The sequence below is a fragment of the Chenopodium quinoa genome, unplaced genomic scaffold, assembly GCF_001683475.1.
Source record: "Chenopodium quinoa cultivar QQ74 unplaced genomic scaffold, ASM168347v1, whole genome shotgun sequence".
Lineage (NCBI taxonomy): Eukaryota > Viridiplantae > Streptophyta > Magnoliopsida > Caryophyllales > Amaranthaceae > Chenopodium > Chenopodium quinoa.
The window spans coordinates 247,571-266,079 of record NW_018745653.1 but is presented as its reverse complement, the minus strand read 5'-3'; the positions used below and the strand labels follow the sequence as shown (position 1 = coordinate 266,079).

At 36.1% G+C, this 18,509-nt stretch overlaps 2 long non-coding RNA genes across 3 annotated transcripts; both read right to left on the bottom strand.

Moving 5' to 3' along the window:
• Positions 1–8,671: 8,671 nt before the first annotated feature.
• On the bottom strand, positions 8,672–9,179 carry LOC110717118. Its single transcript, XR_002510678.1, has 3 exons — positions 9,011–9,179; positions 8,814–8,918; positions 8,672–8,711 (listed from the first exon to the last, which is right to left on the bottom strand). It is a non-coding gene; the product is annotated as an uncharacterized LOC110717118 (long non-coding RNA).
• A 177-nt stretch (positions 9,180–9,356) lies between these two features.
• Positions 9,357–15,032, bottom strand: LOC110717110. Of its 2 annotated transcripts, XR_002510671.1 has the most exons (5): positions 14,594–15,031; positions 10,627–13,975; positions 10,471–10,534; positions 10,109–10,372; positions 9,357–10,020 (listed from the first exon to the last, which is right to left on the bottom strand). It is a non-coding gene; the product is annotated as an uncharacterized LOC110717110 (long non-coding RNA). The 2 variants fall into 2 exon arrangements; XR_002510670.1 differs by having other exon boundaries at positions 9,357–10,372; positions 14,594–15,032.
• Between the last annotated feature and the right edge of the window lie 3,477 nt (positions 15,033–18,509).

Here is an 18,509-nt window from a genome sequence, read left to right as displayed (position 1 = left end):
CATAAGAATTGGGCCCTAAAGGTCGCGATTCTAGAAGGTATCTGAGGCTGACACGTGTGAGCTGGCTATAGGCCCAAAACATTTGCCCCTCTCTGATTGGTCCACATGAATAGGGTATTTTTACCCAAAACATTTGCCCCTCACAAGTACTACGTGGCAGGCCACGTAGTGCCTGTGACACGCAGCATTCTCGGAGTGGTTAACAGTTATAACTCTTCACATTCTGGGGTATGACGGGGATGCACCCATTTTACCATTCTATTTATAGAGATTTTACCCCCTCTCTCTTCTCACTTTCAATAAAGCTTTTTACTTTTTAGAGAGAGAAAGAGAGAATTTCTTGAGAGAGACTCTGCATCCTTCTACTGTGTATTTGAGACTTCCTTCTGCATTTCGAGCAGCACATCCATCACCGCGTGTAGCAGTTTTCATATTTTTCAAAGCTAAGTTAAAGGTAACCTCCTCTACTCCCTTCAAGCTTTTTATACTTTTCCGCTTGTATAGTTAAGTTTCCAAAATAAAAATGGACTCTCCATCGACACACACGGCACCGCCAAGGTTTTTAAGCCAGTCTCCTGGTATGGCTGAATCTATATTTGGGGGTGCCTTTTCGGGACATTTGGACCTACTTTGCTCATCCTTAAACTCCTCAGTCTCTGTGTCTATGCAGGATAAAATGGCCAGAGTCAAACAAATGGCTATAAAGCCTAGGAAACAACGCGCTCGAAAAGTTCCCGCATGTGAAGTTATTCTTGATAAGGAATACAAGGGTTCGGAGGAGGAGCAGTCGGGTTCTTCCCCAGACGGCACCCTCTTAACCCCAAGTGATACAATCTTTAAAGAGGCAGAGGGCGATGATGATGCCTCTTTCCTAGGCTCCAATGAAGGGTAGTCAGGCAGTGAGGAAGTCGCCGAGAGGTCCGGATTAGAGGCATCGGGCTCTAGTCAAAAGAACATTGCGACTGACTACCAACAGCGGCTTAAGGGGCCAGTTCAGTCTTATCCTTTAAAAACTACGATGCTTTCTAGAGACTTGGCTCTTTTGAGAAGCAGCTTCTGAGCTTTTGAGGTGGCACATCCGGTGGGGAAAGGCTTGAGAATATAGGTTCCGCCTGCCAAGGCAACAATTTCCTATGAGGATGACATTGGAAATGCTGACAATTGTTTTGGCCGCTACAAAGTCGTGGTAAAGCCGGCCTTCGCTTTTTCCTACACAAAGGGATTAAGAAAATTCTAAAGGGGTATGGCTTAGGAGTCTGGCAGCTTACCCCCAACTCATGGATAAACATATTGAGCTATATCACCGCCTACGAGTTTCAAAACATAGAACCAAGTTTTGCGGCATTTGCTCATATGTATTACATGAGCTGGGCTCCAGGCGGGTATGGGGCGTGGTACACTATAATCATTGTAGGGAATATTTCCAGCATTATCCCTAGCTTGAACCCCACTATGATCATACACTAAAGTACGGTGGCGTCCAAAGGGAAAGAAGATAGAGCAAAAGAGTCGCCAACAAGTTTTAGGAACTTGTAAACCGTTCACAGGGTGAAGGTTACACCCCTTAACGACCCAGGAGATCGTTAACTCCAATAGGTCTGGAACCATGACTGGTAGTTCAGGGATGAAGGTACAAATCCAACCTAAAAGAGATTGAACCTACCCTAATAATAGGCCTCTACTTTATTTTGATCGTATTCATGTGCGCTTTCTGACTAACATGCAATCATTAGGTTTACCCTAAACCTGTTTAATCTATGTTGTTTGAATATTAATGCACAAATGAATCTATTATTGACGATCACTTGCATTATAATCATATTAACCTTAAACAAGATTATTAATTAACTTATATAAGCGTGACTACAAGTACCAATTCCCTTTAAACATGCATAAAAGGCGTGATCAAGCAATAAAAATAAATATAAAGAAACATAATCATAATCATATATAATAATTATAAAAATAAATCATAATAATAATAATCATGTTAAAGCATAACAATAGCAAGATCCTAGGCATGATACCCGCAAGATTAATAACAAACCCTAGCATGTCACTAAACAATAAAAATCAAAGTTTTAACCCTAACATGATACTAACATGAATATTAGGAAGAACATAAAAGGAATCATAGAAATCATAATTGATTTATAAAACTTATTCTTTACCCTAGACATGATACTAGGAAGCATTCTTTTAATCATTCTTGGTACTTCCTCTGTTTTTTTTATTATTGCACCATAGGGGTTGGGTATAAATATTTTAATAGTGGAAAAAAGTAAGAGAGAGAAAGGTAAAAATACAAAATTGCCCATGTGACATATTGATAAATTAAAAAGTTGTGTGAAAAAGCAAGGGTATGTTGGGTATTTATAGTGTGAACACAAATAATTTTTTTCCTAAAGAGGAAATGGTGCAATATTTGTGAAATTTCCTAAAAAGGCAAGTGGTGTAATAATAAAAGAACGAATGAAGTATTAGAAATTACCCTAAACATGATACTAGGAATCAAAATAATAACCTAAACATGATTTCTATATCAAAATATCAATAAAGCAATTAAATTACTTACTTGGATGCCTCGTATCTCTTTCTAATAACAAAATACACACATTAGTCACTTCAAGGAAAATACTAAAACAAAACAATTAAATCAAATAATTTAAATAGAGATTTGGGACCAAACCCTCAGAAATTAAAACATTTCACGTCTAGGGCGAAGGCAACTTCGAATTATGCTAGGTGTGTCTAGTGCTAATGTATGAGGAATTGTGTTTGTAAAAGGCTAGGCTTAGAAAGAGCAAGAGAATCAAGAATTTCTTGATGAGAGTTGGTGATTGAAAAAGGGGAGATATGACCTCTATTTATAGAGAAAAAAGAGAGTCGAAGAATAAGAAGAAAAGAATTAGAATTCGAATCGAAATAAAACTCAATGGACAGCAATTTTTGCAGATTTTGTTTTTATCATATTTTTTGATCTAGAATTCCAAATAAGGCATATAATATGTCGTCGGAAAGATCTTGAAATATACATTCCAACCAAATTATAATCAGATTAAAATCTTTTGTAGATAAAAAGATATGGCCGAAATAGTGGGATGGTGTCAGTTTTGGATAGAGTTTGATATCTCATTCATATCTTTTTCGTTATAGCTCGAATTTAATATTATAATATATCATCGGAAAGATAATTTTAAGATCTATCTAACCATATAAAATTTGGATAAAGATTATGAGGCACAAAAATAAAATCTGACTGTCTTTGAACATCTTTAAATTCGAATAGAATTAGGATTTAAGAAAAAGGAAAGTTTTAAAAAAGGAAAGTTTTTATTTAACTCAAATTCATTAATCTTATCTTTTCAAAAAGGATAATTAAGATCTTTTAGAAAATTATAGAAGCTTCTAATTAATCCTAATTATTTTAGGAATAGGATTAAACCTTTGGACCCTCCACATGATCATTGGGCCGTAGGTAAGATCCGGTTCGAGCCCAGTTTAGTATTTTGGCCATAACTTCCTCATTATTCATCGGAATTGGGCTTATAATATATCATTGGAAAGGTATTTTCAAGCCCTATCCAACTACACCATTATTGGACCCTTATCATGGACCAAACTAAACTGGAATGCACGTTTTTCATAAATAAGGTAAGAAAATTAAAGAAATATTTTCAAAAACAGAAAGAAGAGATATTTTAATAAAAACATCCTCATCACTAGACTTTTCACAGATTTTCTATCATTTGATAATCAAATGACATGAAAAGTATTCATCACTGGGTTTGGTTTTAGAGAGACACATTTGGGTGTCTACAATCACACACCCACAATATCTGATGTCTTTGTACAAGCCGTCCAAATGGTTCGGCTGGAAGGAGAATTTTTACTTGATCTCCTCTTTAACGTTGAGACACAACCGGTTTCCACGCCAGTACAATAATGACCCGGTGTTACTCGTGAAAAAAAGCTCCCTTCCCCTAAATCCATCTATGGCCTACGAGCAAATAATGGGGCCCGACTTTTTTGAAACCAAGACTTAATCATTGGAGGATAGGACCCAAATAATAATCCTAAAAAGCTGGATACTGAAGGAGTTCTGTCTTCGATAAGTACAATTACTAGATAAATCATGGATCATGTAGATATCTTTTAGCCTCCTGTTCCGACAGGAAGTGCAATGACGATAAATAAATCCCTCTTTGTGTTGGATCAAAGTGAAGAATAATTATGTATAATTGGTTAAGCCACAAAACACAAAAGACTAGCCCAAATTAAAGAAAAACCAAAACAAAGGTCCAATTAACTAAACCCGGTCATAATTAGGCTTAAGCCCGTGCTTAAACCCTAATATTGACGGATTTAGGAGCGCCTAGGTTAAAACTTAGTGTTGCTGCAGAGAAAGCCGCGCGCATCTCATAAAGTCGTGCAAGGCTGCCGCGTGCAACTATTTCAGTTGTGCGCAACATCCAACGCAACTTTCAGAGTTGCGCTTCGAAAGATTCAGAATCAAATCTTACCATAAAGCCGCGCGCAAGACAAATAGTTGCGCTGCACATAGCAGCGCAACTCTATAACTTGTGCTGGGATGCCGCGCGCAACTTCATTTGTTGCGCGCGACACCTGCTGCGGCAGGTTGCTCAAAACCCTTAACCTAATCATTCCCTATAAATACGAGCTTAAACCGAGGCTTCAACAGACATAAATTAACCTAAAACTCTGGCGAAATAACTTGTACTTGTGCAACCTAGTCCTCTTTTCCTAAACATTCACCCTTTCGATGCTTTGTTACTATGGTGGAGGTTCCCCAAGAAGAAGGTTTCCATAAGTCTTCTAAACGGATATCTAGCAAAGAGAAGTGGTAAAATTCCCGAGCACTTAGTTAAATCACCTTTACTTTCTTGTTTAAAAGGACTTTAATTATTTAATTAGTGTTGTTTGATCACTTTTAAAATAATTAATTAATCAATTCCTCATAGTATCTTGCGTTAAATAAAGACTAGAATTGAATTAAATAATTGTTGGTTGATCAGTTAAGCCAAGGCGAATCTTGTTTATTTATTGTTCTTTCACGAATATTATTAAATAAGAATAGCAACTTTTGCAATGTAATTCCTACGTGAATTAATGTTTCTAAATAAAATCAACTAACATAGTTTTAGGTATCGCGTTGCATATATTGTTTGGTGATGAAATTGTAAAAAAAAGGAAGAGCTAGTAGACGCCGTATTAGGGCTATGATGACGATTCCCCTCTAAAAGAAACGTTATCTTAGTACCCTCGCTCCCGAACTTATTTCTGGTATATAGACCAATTTGGGCATGGGTAAACTTATGATTTGTGCTAATTATTCCATGAATTCCACATGGAAGAAAGGCATGAACGAGGTTTATGAGTTTTTCCTAAAACTCATTGGCGACTCCTACTTATTTCTTAGAAAAAAGCGTGATGATAGAATCAATTCTAATTCAAGTCCCCCCAAACAGTCAGGAATTGAAATCCTACTACACCCTAACAAGTGTAAAGTCCTAGGATTTTAAGTGGCAAAGGGCATTTAAGAGAGTACCCCTTACGATGGGATCACCCTCCTTACAGTGGCGACTCTGCTGGGGACTTAGAGGTTACATGATTAATTCGTAGTTATGGTCCAACGTATCCAACACTAGGTTGCCTATGGGTTGTAACGAGAATTAACTTGGATAATCTCTAGTTAGAGAACGAGACATGAACGCATAATATCTTCCTTTTGCACAAGAGTAAAAACCAAACAAGTAACATTTCATCATACATAAGCATAACACACTTAAACCATTGGTCGCCAACACTACGAGTCTATCCCAAAATAAATAACAATCATCCCACCCATATCACCAACAAAATGTTGGGAGGGCGATGTCATAGGTCAACATGTTGAGTAATTGATTTATGCGTTGTTTCTTAAGGTATGGTACCTTTGGACACCCAAGCTTTTTTTGACCTTAGAATGGCATTGCGTGAATCTTGACTTATGACATTCTTATGTGATTATGTTACTATGTGCAACGTGTTAGGATAGTCTATTTTTTTTTATTTAGTTTGGTCTAGGTTCCGAATTACAAAGTTGTCTCTTCGTGATCTAGCGTCATATTCAAAGGATAACATAAAAAAAATAAATAATAAATAAAAAAGAGTCAAGTAGAAAAAAAACGAATAAAAAAAGCGCTCGGATTAAAAAAAAATATTATGAGCAGGTGGCGCGCGCAACTCAAGAAGTTGCGTGACCCCTCCCAGCGCAAGTTATTTTATTGCGCGTGACAGCCGATCGCAACTAAGTAACTTACGCGCGCCCACTGGACGAGTCAGTTTTGATTTCTCAAACAACAAATTGACTCGTCCGAACAATATCTTCATTGAAGTACTAGTAGAAAAATAGCATTTGGCAGCGGTTCAAACCCGGTCTAAGGCACCGGTTTGAACCGATTTCTATGTGGGGGTGCCAATTACCCCCCCTTTTAGCACCGGTTCAAAACCGAAGCCCTAAACATGTTTTGGCACCGGTTAACCGTTGCCTTTAACTATTTTGGCCACCGGTTAACTGGTGCCTAAAATAGTCTCCCGCGTTTTTTTTTTGTGGTAGCTAGTTTTGGCACCGGTCAACCGGTGCCTTTTTACTCAATATTTTTTTTTTCCATTTTTCGTGCAATAATATTTAAAAAACAAAAAACCCTTTTTCCAGCAATAATAATAACCTGTAATTCCAGCAATAATATTAAATAAAATAATTAATAATATTATTATTATAATTACTAATAATAATATTATTATTAAATATTATAATAAGATACAAAATTAATATTAAAAACAAGAATTCATATATATATATATAGATATAAATATTCCCAAATGCAATACAATAAAAAAAGTATTTTATATATATATATACAAATGATAGTAAGTAAATATATAATGAATAATAATATAGTTCAAAAGTTAACATAAATTTACAATTAAAATGTCATTTACATGTTGAAGGTGATAAAAGACGCCAACATGTCAAAAACTTCATTAGGCTCCTTGATTGTCAACGGACTATCCTTTTGGACCTTGAAATACTTGAAATACAAAAAAAATTATGTTAGAATTAATTAATTAGGCAAAACAATATGTATTTTATCAAATATGACCTATATGACTTCTATTTAGCCCATTTCCTACATTTCTTATCAAATGAACTATTTATTTCTCATAACATGTCAATGACACCTAGTTTTATGTGTCTAAACCCTAAAATTGAATCAAAAGAGCATTTTATTAAGGTTTAAGACGCTTTTTACTCAAAATGGCCCAAATATGGCATATATGACTTTAATTTGCCCATTTCCTACATTTCTTATTAAATGAACTTTATTTGTCTCATAACATGTCAATATTATCTAGTTATAGGTGTATAAGGAAATAAATCACATTCAAAAGAGCATATTAACATAAAATGGCCCAAATATGGCCCATATGACTTCTATTCAGCCCATTTTCTACCTTTCTTGTCAAATCACCTTTTTTATTCTCATAACATGTCAATGTTGGGTAATATTAGGTGTCTAAGGCTAAAAATAACATCAATATAGCATTTCATTAAGTTTAACAACGCATTTTACTCAAAATGACCCAAATATGGCCTTTACGGCTTCTATGTAGCCCATTTCCTACATTACTTATCATATGAACTATTTATTTCTCATAACATGTCAATGACACCTAGTTTTATGTGTCTAAGCCCCAAAATTGAATCAAAAGAGCATTTTATTAAGGTTTAAGACGCTTTTTACTCAAAATGGCCCGAATACGGCCTATATGACTTTACTTTGCCCATTTCCTACATTTCTTATTAAATGAACTTTATTTATCTCATAACATGTCAATATTATCTAGTTATAGGTGTATAAGAAAAGAAATCACATCAAAAGAGCATATTAACACAAAATGGCCCAAATATGGCCCATATGACTTCTATTCAGCCCATTTTTCTACCTTTCTTGTCAAATCACCTTTTTAATTCTCATGTCATGTAAATGTTGGGTAATATTAGGTGTCTAAGGCTAAAAATCACTTCCATATAGAATTTTATTAAGTTTAACAACGCATTTTACTCAAAATGGCCCAAATATGGCCTATATGATTTCTATGTAGCCCATTTCCTACATTACTTATCAAATGAACTATTTGTTTCTCATAAAATGTCAATGTCAATATTATCTAGTTATAGGTGTATAAGAAAATAAATCACATCAAAAGAGCATATTAACACAAAATTGCCCAAATATGGCCTATATGACTTCTATTCAGCCCATTTTCGACCTTTCTTGTCAAATGACCTTTTTATTTCTCATAACATGTCAATGTTAGGTAATATTAGGTGTCTAAGGCTAGAAATCACATCAATATAAAATTTCATTAAGTTTTAGGACTTACCTCATCAAGCTGTTGAGTACCCGTACAATGAGTCACAATGTTAAGCATGAATCTCATCACATACAAAGCACAATCAAGTCCATTTTCTTGTTGTGCGCACTAGCATATGACAAACAAATCACATCAGTGAAACATGCAAAGGAAATTAGCAAAAATTTACTAACATAGATTTTGAAGATAATCACAATATCATGTAAATTACCAACAGAGACTTCCATGTTGGACCCTTTGGAGCACGACAATGTAGCTTCTTCATAAGACTGTAGTAAATAAAGTACATTCAAATTTGATTAGTCGTATGACTACTAATTTATTTATTATTAGCAATAATCATCACTAACTAGGTAGCTATATATATTTACTTTTGCAATATAGACTTCACGAGCCACTTCTCCGATGGTCGAGCTAAATCAAGGTGATAAATTGTGTTATTCGAATTACAAATCAGCATGAGGCTCCAATGCTCCCTACATAAGTTCACAATATACAAGCAAATTAATATTTAGAAGTCAACATATAATGAGGTCAAATCGATTGAATTTGACATGGTTAGACTTACTCTTTATAACATGGGTCGAATATGAACTTGTCTTCCGCGCGCGCTGATTCCCTGATACTTTGCTCAACATAGTACAACACGTCATGGGGGTTGCCTATGATTCTAGTAGTGGATAACTGCTCGGGGCCTAATCACCCAACTTTACAAGGAGAATCAATTTCAGTTAAGTGCTCCTGTAGTGCTCTGCGTGCATGAACATTGAATAATTAATCACATATAGGATAATCACCATAAATTTGAATAACTTGAAAAAAGTGTAGATTATGTGGGCATTGAAGTACCTCATGAATGTTTGAATGAGGGAAATGTTAAGCTTTGCACCACGTAGAAATTCCTTCACATCTTCTTTGTTGATCCATGCAACTGCATCCTCATCATAGTGGAACATTGCCTTAGGAAGTGCAACTTCCATGGGATCAACCAAATGACAAGCACGGTTGTGAAGAAAGGTCATGTCATCAGAGAGCGTTTGAAGAACAATGTCTTCAACTAGTGGAGTAGGTTGCATGGGTGAACCTTTCGAAGAGTGCAACTTCGACGCTTGTTCACTCTTGGACCTTTGTTCACTTAGCTTCTTCTTAGGTCGATCAATGCTTTTCTCAACTCACTCGGCGGAATGGCTTTTTGCATGCCTATTTTCTTCATTATTCAACTTATGAACTTGTTATTTCTCACTCGGCAACAGCCTGCCTGGGCTGCTGCACCCTAGGTAGGGGCTGCCGAGGCTGCAGCAGCCCTGACAGCCTGCTGCCTTGCTGCTGCAACCCTGACAGCCTGCTGCCTTGCTGCTGCAGCCAAGGAAGCCGCTGCTGGGGCTGCTGCACCCAGGCATCCGCTGCTAGGGCTGCTGCAGCCAAGGCAGCAGGCTGTCAGGGCTGCGTAATTCTGATGCCGGAGCAGTCCCGGCAGCGGCTCCTAAGGTCTAAGTTTCCTGGCAGCCGTTGCGGAGGCCGGAGAAGCGCAAGGAGCACCAGCCAAGGCCGCCGCTGCCTCGGCATTGGAGGTGGGGGCTGGGGAGTCGTGATATTTCAGCGGTTTTATTTTCAGAGTGCCTAACGGTTATTTAACACTAAAAAAATTGAGAAATAAATAATTTACCTCCTTATTAATCAACTTGACCCACGCACGTGGCCATTCAACGAAGCTGCATATAGCTTGCCAAAGCTTTGTTATCTCAACCTCCTCTATCGGTACGGGCAGTGGGATGTCTTCGAACCCCTCAACCACCGAATCGATCCCAATCGAGTAATGAAGCGGCCCCGCCGTAGCACCGGTCGTCGCTTGGGCACTACCATACGCCACGAAACTCAACTCCATATTATTTGCATGCCCCGGGGCTAGAAGTGCACACTGGGTGTCTTCCTACACAAGTATATATAAAACGAAGATAGTTATATAGGTCTTTTACTACAGCATATATAATATAACAAAATTCATTAAGGTAGAGGGTTACAAATCACCTGGATATTCATGCGGTGTTGGATTATCAAGCTCCCTCGAGTCCGCATGTGTAGGAGTAAGAACCTGCAACAGTACATCAGTCATGCCACCTCAGCTCAATTAACTCAGTATTTTAAAACTTTTAATAAAACTCTTAATAACCCAATTGATTTTACCTGAGGTGACACATCTTCACCGCGTATCTCATCACCTCCATGTCCTTTTGGTTGAGAACATGAGTCGACTGGTGTACTCGCGAGGAACGGCAAAGTCGGTAAGTTCATTTGCTTCGCCCAAGCATTGAATTTACCTACTAACTCGTTGCGTACTTGTTCCTTAATTGATGCCACCTTGCAATCCAACTCCCCCGATGAGTTAAGGGCGTGTTCGGCACTAGCTTTTGAGTAGCTTTTAGGCAGCTTTTAGTGGTTTGACCAAGTCAAATCACTACTTAACAAAAAATGTAAGTGTTTGGCAAAGTAGTGGTTAGGGTAGCTTTTAGTTGTGGAGGTAGCTTTTATGAAAAGTTAGAAAGATTAGCTTTTGAAATTAGAGGTAGCTTTTGAGGTAGCTGTTGAAAATTTAATCTATAGTTTTAAAAATAAAATGTTGATTTTTATATGTAACAGCTAGTCAACCGCTACTTTATCAAACCCTCATATCTAAATTATTTATCTTCATAGCTAACAACTTGTTGACAGCTAACAGCTACATACACAGCTCACAACTATCTCCACAGCTACAACTACCTTCACAGCTGTATTTTGCCAATATACCCTAACACTGGCTCGAGATCTACCCGATTTCATGTATTCTGAACCCATCACCTTTTTCCATCCAAGCAATGAAACTCCCGAACCTACTACTCGTCCTGGATGGTATAGCCTTCCGAAGCTATGGTGAAAGGGTCATTCTCCACACTTGGTTCAAATTTGTCCTCCACCAGAGTGTGCTTAAGATGTAGCAAAAGGAAAAACGAGGTCAGTAAGACAGTTAATGGTTTGTATAGTGATTTTGATGCAAAAGTGACTTTAACACTACAACAAATTGACCTTTGTGCCACGAGTAAAATTGTGGCACTAAGTTTAAAATTCCCGTTGCTATGTAATTTAGCCACGGGAATTTTAAAATTAATTCCCATGGCTCAAGAGGCCGTGACTAGAAATTTGCCACGGGAAAATTGATGTCGTGGCAAATTTTAATTTTTGTGCAATGGGAATCAACGTGGCAAACAAATTCACTTTCCACGAGTATTAATGTGGCTAACAAATTATTTGCCACAAATTCAACCGTGGCTAATAGACATTATTGACACACAATTTATTGTGGCTAATAAGCTTGTTTGCCACAAATATTACGGTTGCAAATAAGCTTGTTTGTCACATATACTATAGTGGCTAATATATTGTAATTTGCAATTTTTTTCACGCAATTTAATCCACAGATACAAAACATATATATACAAAAAACTTAGATATTTTCATTAATAACCTGTAATTTTACCCTTTTCAAGTTTTCATCCCCAAAAAATACAATTAGTCCATTGGAATACACTATAATTGGAACACCAACAATCAGAAAAGCGGTAGCTGCAACAGCGTCTAACTACAAGAGTGTCAAGCTCTGGAGCGTCTAAAACACTAGGCTTTCTCCGACCAAATCTGTCGTTATGAGTCTAAAATTTAGCTTAATAAAATTTTAGAAGAAGGAAATCTACATATACGAAAATAAGTATGAGCCAATGTGAGCATATAGTACACTAAGAAAGAAAGTCCAAAGCAGACTGGTCGGACTAGCATTGACTACACAATTATAAGAGCCAAAACTAATGCTACATATTGAAAAGAAATACACAAATCATGCATTTTAATCTGTATTCCTAAAATTTTGTTATAAAAAATAGATAGAACATTAGAGTATATTGAGCACTGTGAAACCGAGCACTTTGAAACCGAGCACAATTCTGTTGTAGTACAGGATATTTCAGAGAAAAACACCAAGAAAATGCTAAGAAAAAAGCAGCCCTAAAAACATTAAAACCCTGAAAATTTAACAAAAACCACCTAATTTCAGCTCAAAACTACATACAATATACACAGATATATTAACCTAGAAAAATTACACCAAAACTCACAAATTTATCGAAACATAAGAAAAAATTAACAGCAAAAACACAACAAAAGGTAGAGCTAGTAAGCATGTAACTTTTCAAGCTATGAGGATGAAAGCATGTAACTTTTGATGATAACAAGAGCTAGCATACATGGAATGAGGGTTACCATGTAAGCGGTTTTGTATTAGGTGGTTCACTAGTCTATGCCCAGTTTGTAATTTTAAATTTGAGAACCAAAGAAGAACAGAGTCAGCACTTCCTAATTGTACAACAAACTCAAGATAGTCAAAAGATTAATGAAAATACATTATATGAGAAACTAGGAGCTACTCTAGTGAGAAAAGATATGATGGAGATGGAATACAAAAAAGTAACCTTGTAGGTCCAGTTAAACATTATCAGATTCACAACTTCTTTGATGATACCTATGATTTCAACACTTGTAAGGCCTGCTCTAATTAATTTGTATTTCGGCCCTGTAGTGTGGAGGTAAAATACACATAGAAACCTAGAGGGGAGTAGAAATTAATAAAGACAATCATACTAACAGCTCATATGCAATACTCTTGAGAGTTAAAGCTTCAAAACTTCTAGATAATAATGAAACAAATGTGGATTTGGAGCTAAAGCTTCCGAGCTTACTCTCCGTTGATAGTGTTCCGAAAATTCACTCAGCAAGTGAGATGGACTCAAAGCTAGTTTGTCTAAGAAGAAATTAGATCCCAAACAAAACAGTAGCAAAATTAATAGTAGTAAATAAAACTTAAAATAGAGAAGCAGAACATCATTTAGATATGATTAGGCCTCACAATCTCACATAGTCTTATTTGGAGAGATTCAAATATTTCAATAGGTACAAAAACAAAATGATAAAAGGTTTACCATGCATAGATGTATATGATTGTCTACAATGGGCAGCTCCCGATTTAGATCAAATGGCTTTTGTATAAACTGCTAAAATCAGTTAATAACTTAGTATTATACAACCTATCAATCATAAATAATACTCCGTATAATTAATGAGATTTGATTAAACTCCCACGTTCAATAGAATAATTATATTTAAGATACTCATAGGAAGAAGGAATTTTCATATATAATAGATTTGATCAAACTTTAAGATACTCATAGGAAGAAGTAGTAAGTATGGCACCTAAGCTTCTAATTCTCAAAATAATAGAATAATAATATCATCCCCAAATAGAAAACGCTTCATAAGTTTATTGTGAGATTGTGAGGCCTAATCATTTAGATACCTTTAAATAGAGAAGCATAACATCATTTAGACATGGACTGCACTCTCGGCAAACAATTGAATAATAAAATTATAAGTTGGTGTTCAATAAAGTAGACCTGATCATGACTCAAGGATAACCAATGCTTCTAAGTACTTCTCACCAGCAGCTACAAATCTGAAATTTCAGCAAACCAACTACATAAGCACATATAAAGGCAATGACCAAAATACATACAAGTAAATTACACAATGCACCCAGTAGCCAGGGTAAGTACAAAATATGACTTCAGAGAGCTGTAGCATATATCTTGTTTGTTCTAAGATGATGAGGCTTTAGTCCTATTTCAATTCATTATTAATAACTAGACTTTACATTCTCTGCTTTTCCTTTTGCAATCGATTCATGTTATCAAATTTTAGACGAAAGCTTTTGAATTTTTGAAACTGCCCACAATAACAAAGTTGATTCCAAGTAATTGACAAAAGTGCTGCAACAAATTTCAACTTAATATTGCACAATTGTCTAATTTCAATTAAAAATTCTAAATCTAGCAAGATAACTACTATAACAGCAACAATTAGAATTTAAACCTAATTTTACACCACTACCTAATTTGAGTCAAAAACCATTTCAGTTAAACTACAATAACAACAACAATCAAAGTAGAGTGAAAAATCAAGCCTCTTCTTCGTTGCTCAACAATAATCGTCATCAATATTATTAAAAATTAAATAAAAAATATTTTCAAAAAAATTGTATAAAAATCAGAGAGAAAGTGAAAGATATAATAACCGTGAATGAGGGCCGAAATTCCCTTCAGTGAGACAGTGACGCTAGTCGCCCAAACCCTCGAAGGAGGAGCAAACCCTTGGAGCAGTGGCCTACCCCCTGACTTGTGGCCAGAAGGATAAAGGAGGAGTGATGAAGGAAGGGGACTCGTCGCCTTTAAGGGTGATCACGGATGATCTTGACAAGCGGCGAACTGAAGGAAACTCTTGAAGGCAGCGACAATAGAAGAGTCGGCATCAAGGAGAATAGAAGATGGAAGTAGATTATTGGTTTATTGATTGTGTATTCAATTGAATGGAGTGAAAAGCAAAGTGTGTTTTAGTTTTAGCACTCCAGTTTTTTTTTTGTTTTTTTTTTTAAACAGAGTAAATTAGTTTTACCGCCCTAGTATATGCATCCTTAGGGCTTCATATAAGAAGCTAAAAATGAAAAGAATTGACAATTAATAAATATTTATTACACCGATTGTAGGCGTCGTTCGAAGTGCGCCTACGTTAAAAGCATGTGTGAATATGCTTGGCACTCATAGGAAGTAGGAATTAACATAATACGATTAGGGACAAGGAAAGTAGGGAGTCGCCAACAAGTTTTTAAGGAACTTGTAAACCGTTCACGGATCATAAAAGGCAACCACGATTAAGGGACAACGATAGGCAACAACGATTGACCCGTGAAGGTTACACCCCATTCATAATCCATGAGATTACTAAGTCCATATGGTTCGGAACCACGAAAGGAGGATCGGGGATGATGGTACGAAGTGAGTCATGGAGTTACATTCGCCCGTATTGGCCTCTACTCGATTCTTATAGTGAAAAGCATTCCTGCAATCTCAAAGGCATACAAACAAAATATTCAATTTGCTCTAAACTATTATTAAGCTAAATTGGTTGAATATTAATGCAACACATAATTCTAAAATATTTGTGATCACTTGAATTAAACAACAAGATTAGAAAGGAACCTAAACCGGTTGTCCAAATTATCTTATTAGGCGTGGTTTTCAATTACATATTCCCTTTAAACATGCAATATAGTGATCAATAAAAAATATAATAGAATAAACATTAATATTGGAAGCAATTTAACAATAATAGTGTTAGCCAAATCAAATAATAAAATAACCTAATCATGATACTAGCAATATTAAAAATAAAATAAGAGTAATTAAATTAATTAATTACTCACATTCCGCGCGCTCCTTTAAATTGCTACATCATGAATAAACTGTTAGTAACTTCAATAAAAAATATAAAGTAAATGAAATTAAATTAAATAAATGTAGATTTTATTTGGTCCAAACCCTCAGTTATTTATACCTTTCATGCCTTGGTTTAAGAACGGAACCTCGGATTTAGTATAGACTCATTGGAGTGCTTAAGGGAAGAATGGTGTAATTAGGAATATAGGTTTAAGGCTTAGAATATGGGAGAGAGAAGAGAATGATTTTTGGTGTAAAAGAGAAAAAGAGAGAAGGATTTGATGATCAAGCTTGTTGATGATTGGAAAAGGGGTGATATGACCTCTATTTATAGAGAAAAAAGAGAGGTCGAAAAAACAAGATAAGATCCGAATTAAATCGGAATAAAACTCGATAGACTGCAGTTTTTACGGTTTTTGTTTTTATCATATCTTTTGATCCAGAAATTGGAATAAGATAAATAAGATATTGTTGGAAAGATCCTGAAAGTCCACTTTCTAACCCAATTGAAATCAGATTAAAATATTCTATAGAATAAAAGATATGGCCGAAATAGTGAGACGGTGTCTGTTTTGGATAGAGTTTGACATTTTATTCATATCTTTTCCGTTATAGCTCGGAATTGATATTATAATATATCATTGGAAAAATAATTTCAAGGGCTATCCAACTGTATAAAATTCAGATAAAAAATATGAGGCACGAAATAATATTTGTCTATCTTTGAATGTCTTTCAATTCGGATAGAATTAGGACTTTCAAAAAAAGGAGTTTTATTCAATTTCAAACTCTTTAATCTTATCTTTTCAAATAGGATAATAAAGATATTTTAGAAACTTATAGAAGCTTCTAATTAATACTAATTGGTTTAGGAATTGGATTAAATCATTTGGACCCTCCACATGATCATTGGGTCGTAGGTAAGGTGGGCTTAGGTTCGGTTTGGGCTCAATTTAATATTTAGGTCATAACTTATTCATTATAACTTGGATTTGGGCTTATAATATATCGTTGGAAAGCTCTTCTAAAGCCCCATCCAATTATTCAATCATTGGACCCAGATAATGGACAAAAATAAACTGGATTAAACGTTTTTATAAAATGGACACGAAATGAATGATTTTAAAGGACACGAAATGAATTATTTTGGGTTTAAAGGCACGAAAAGTGGAAAATAAGTTATGATTTGGGGAAATGGGCTAGAATTTAGGTTGGTTTATGAAATGAAAATATGGATTTGAATATGGATTTAAGCACTCCAAGATTAAATACTAAACCCGACTAATAATGGCGCTGAAAGGTTGTTCATCATCGAGTTTGGTTTTGGGGAGACATTTTTAGGTGTCTACAGAAGCCCCCACTTTGAATGAGTTTGTAGAAACGTCAGTTTCGAAAACGATAGTCAAAGTAGTCGATAGGGACGGAGAATGATTTAAGACGTTTTGCGATCCTAAATCACTCTGAATACGCCGAAACCTGCAAAAAATGTTAATTCCACTGATAAAAGAGTAAAGGGATAGAATGCTTATCTAACACCAGTGTATCGGTGGCAAATGAGATTTGTAGCTTCCTAAGCTTGAAGGAATCCACCGAATGATGTTTGTTGAAATGCTTTCCATGCTTGATGAAAGCCGATAGATGAGTTTGGTATCTTTCTAAGCCTGAAGAAACCTACCGGATGACACTTTCCACGCTTGAGGAAAGTCGACATATGATTTTGGCGTTTTTCTATGCTTGAAGAAATCCATCGATAATGCTTTCCATGCTTGAGGAAAGCCGACAAAGGAATTTGGCGGCTTTCTATGCTTGAAGAAATCCACCGGATAATACTTTCCATGCTTGAGGAAAGTCGACAGATGATGAGATTGTAAGTCTCTGTGTATCGATAACCTTGCGTCATGAAATGATGGTGGTTCGATTATCCCCGAACGTGGGATGTAGATGGTTCGCCTGCCCCCGAACGTGGGTTGTAGATGGTCCGCTTGTCCCCGGACGTGGGTTGTAGATGGTCCGCTTGTCCCCGGACGTGGGCTGTAGATGGTCCGCCCCCGGACATGGGTTGTAATTGAGACCTGCAAAATAAAATTTGCCAAGGGACTCGTATAGACTATGATTGACTTGACCAACTAACTTGACCAAGTTTGACATGACATGTGTATGACTTGTGATTGTGTGTGTATAGTTTGAGTGTGTGTGTGTGTGCAGACACAAGCAAACGAAGATGCAAAAGCAAAAAAAATTCCGTCATTTTTGTCATGAGTGGAGGGTACCGACTTTCCCCCGAAAAAGAAAGACGTGAAAAATGAAGATTTGTTTTCGAACTCCCACGATGAGAAAATTTTGAATTTTTTTTTTAAACTTCCCCAAAAGAAAAGACGCTAAAAAAAGGAAAGAAGTTTTGAACTTCCTCGTTGAGCAAGACAAAATGAATTGCATGGATTGGATTGCTTTTCTTGAAAGTAATGTATGCATGATGCATGTCCTTAGCCTCTTAGGCCAGGAGGCTAAGGACAATTACATCATGTGACACGATGAATGAACTTAAATCATGGAGCTAAGCATCATTTATGGTGTAAAGAAACGATCTTGAACGTCACTTAGGTCTGGAAGTTAAGCACGTATACAGATGAAGTGATTATTGCATAATGAACGTTGCTTAGGTCAAGGAGCTAAGCACGATATGCTTTGTATGATTAAAAATCATTGATATATAAATGT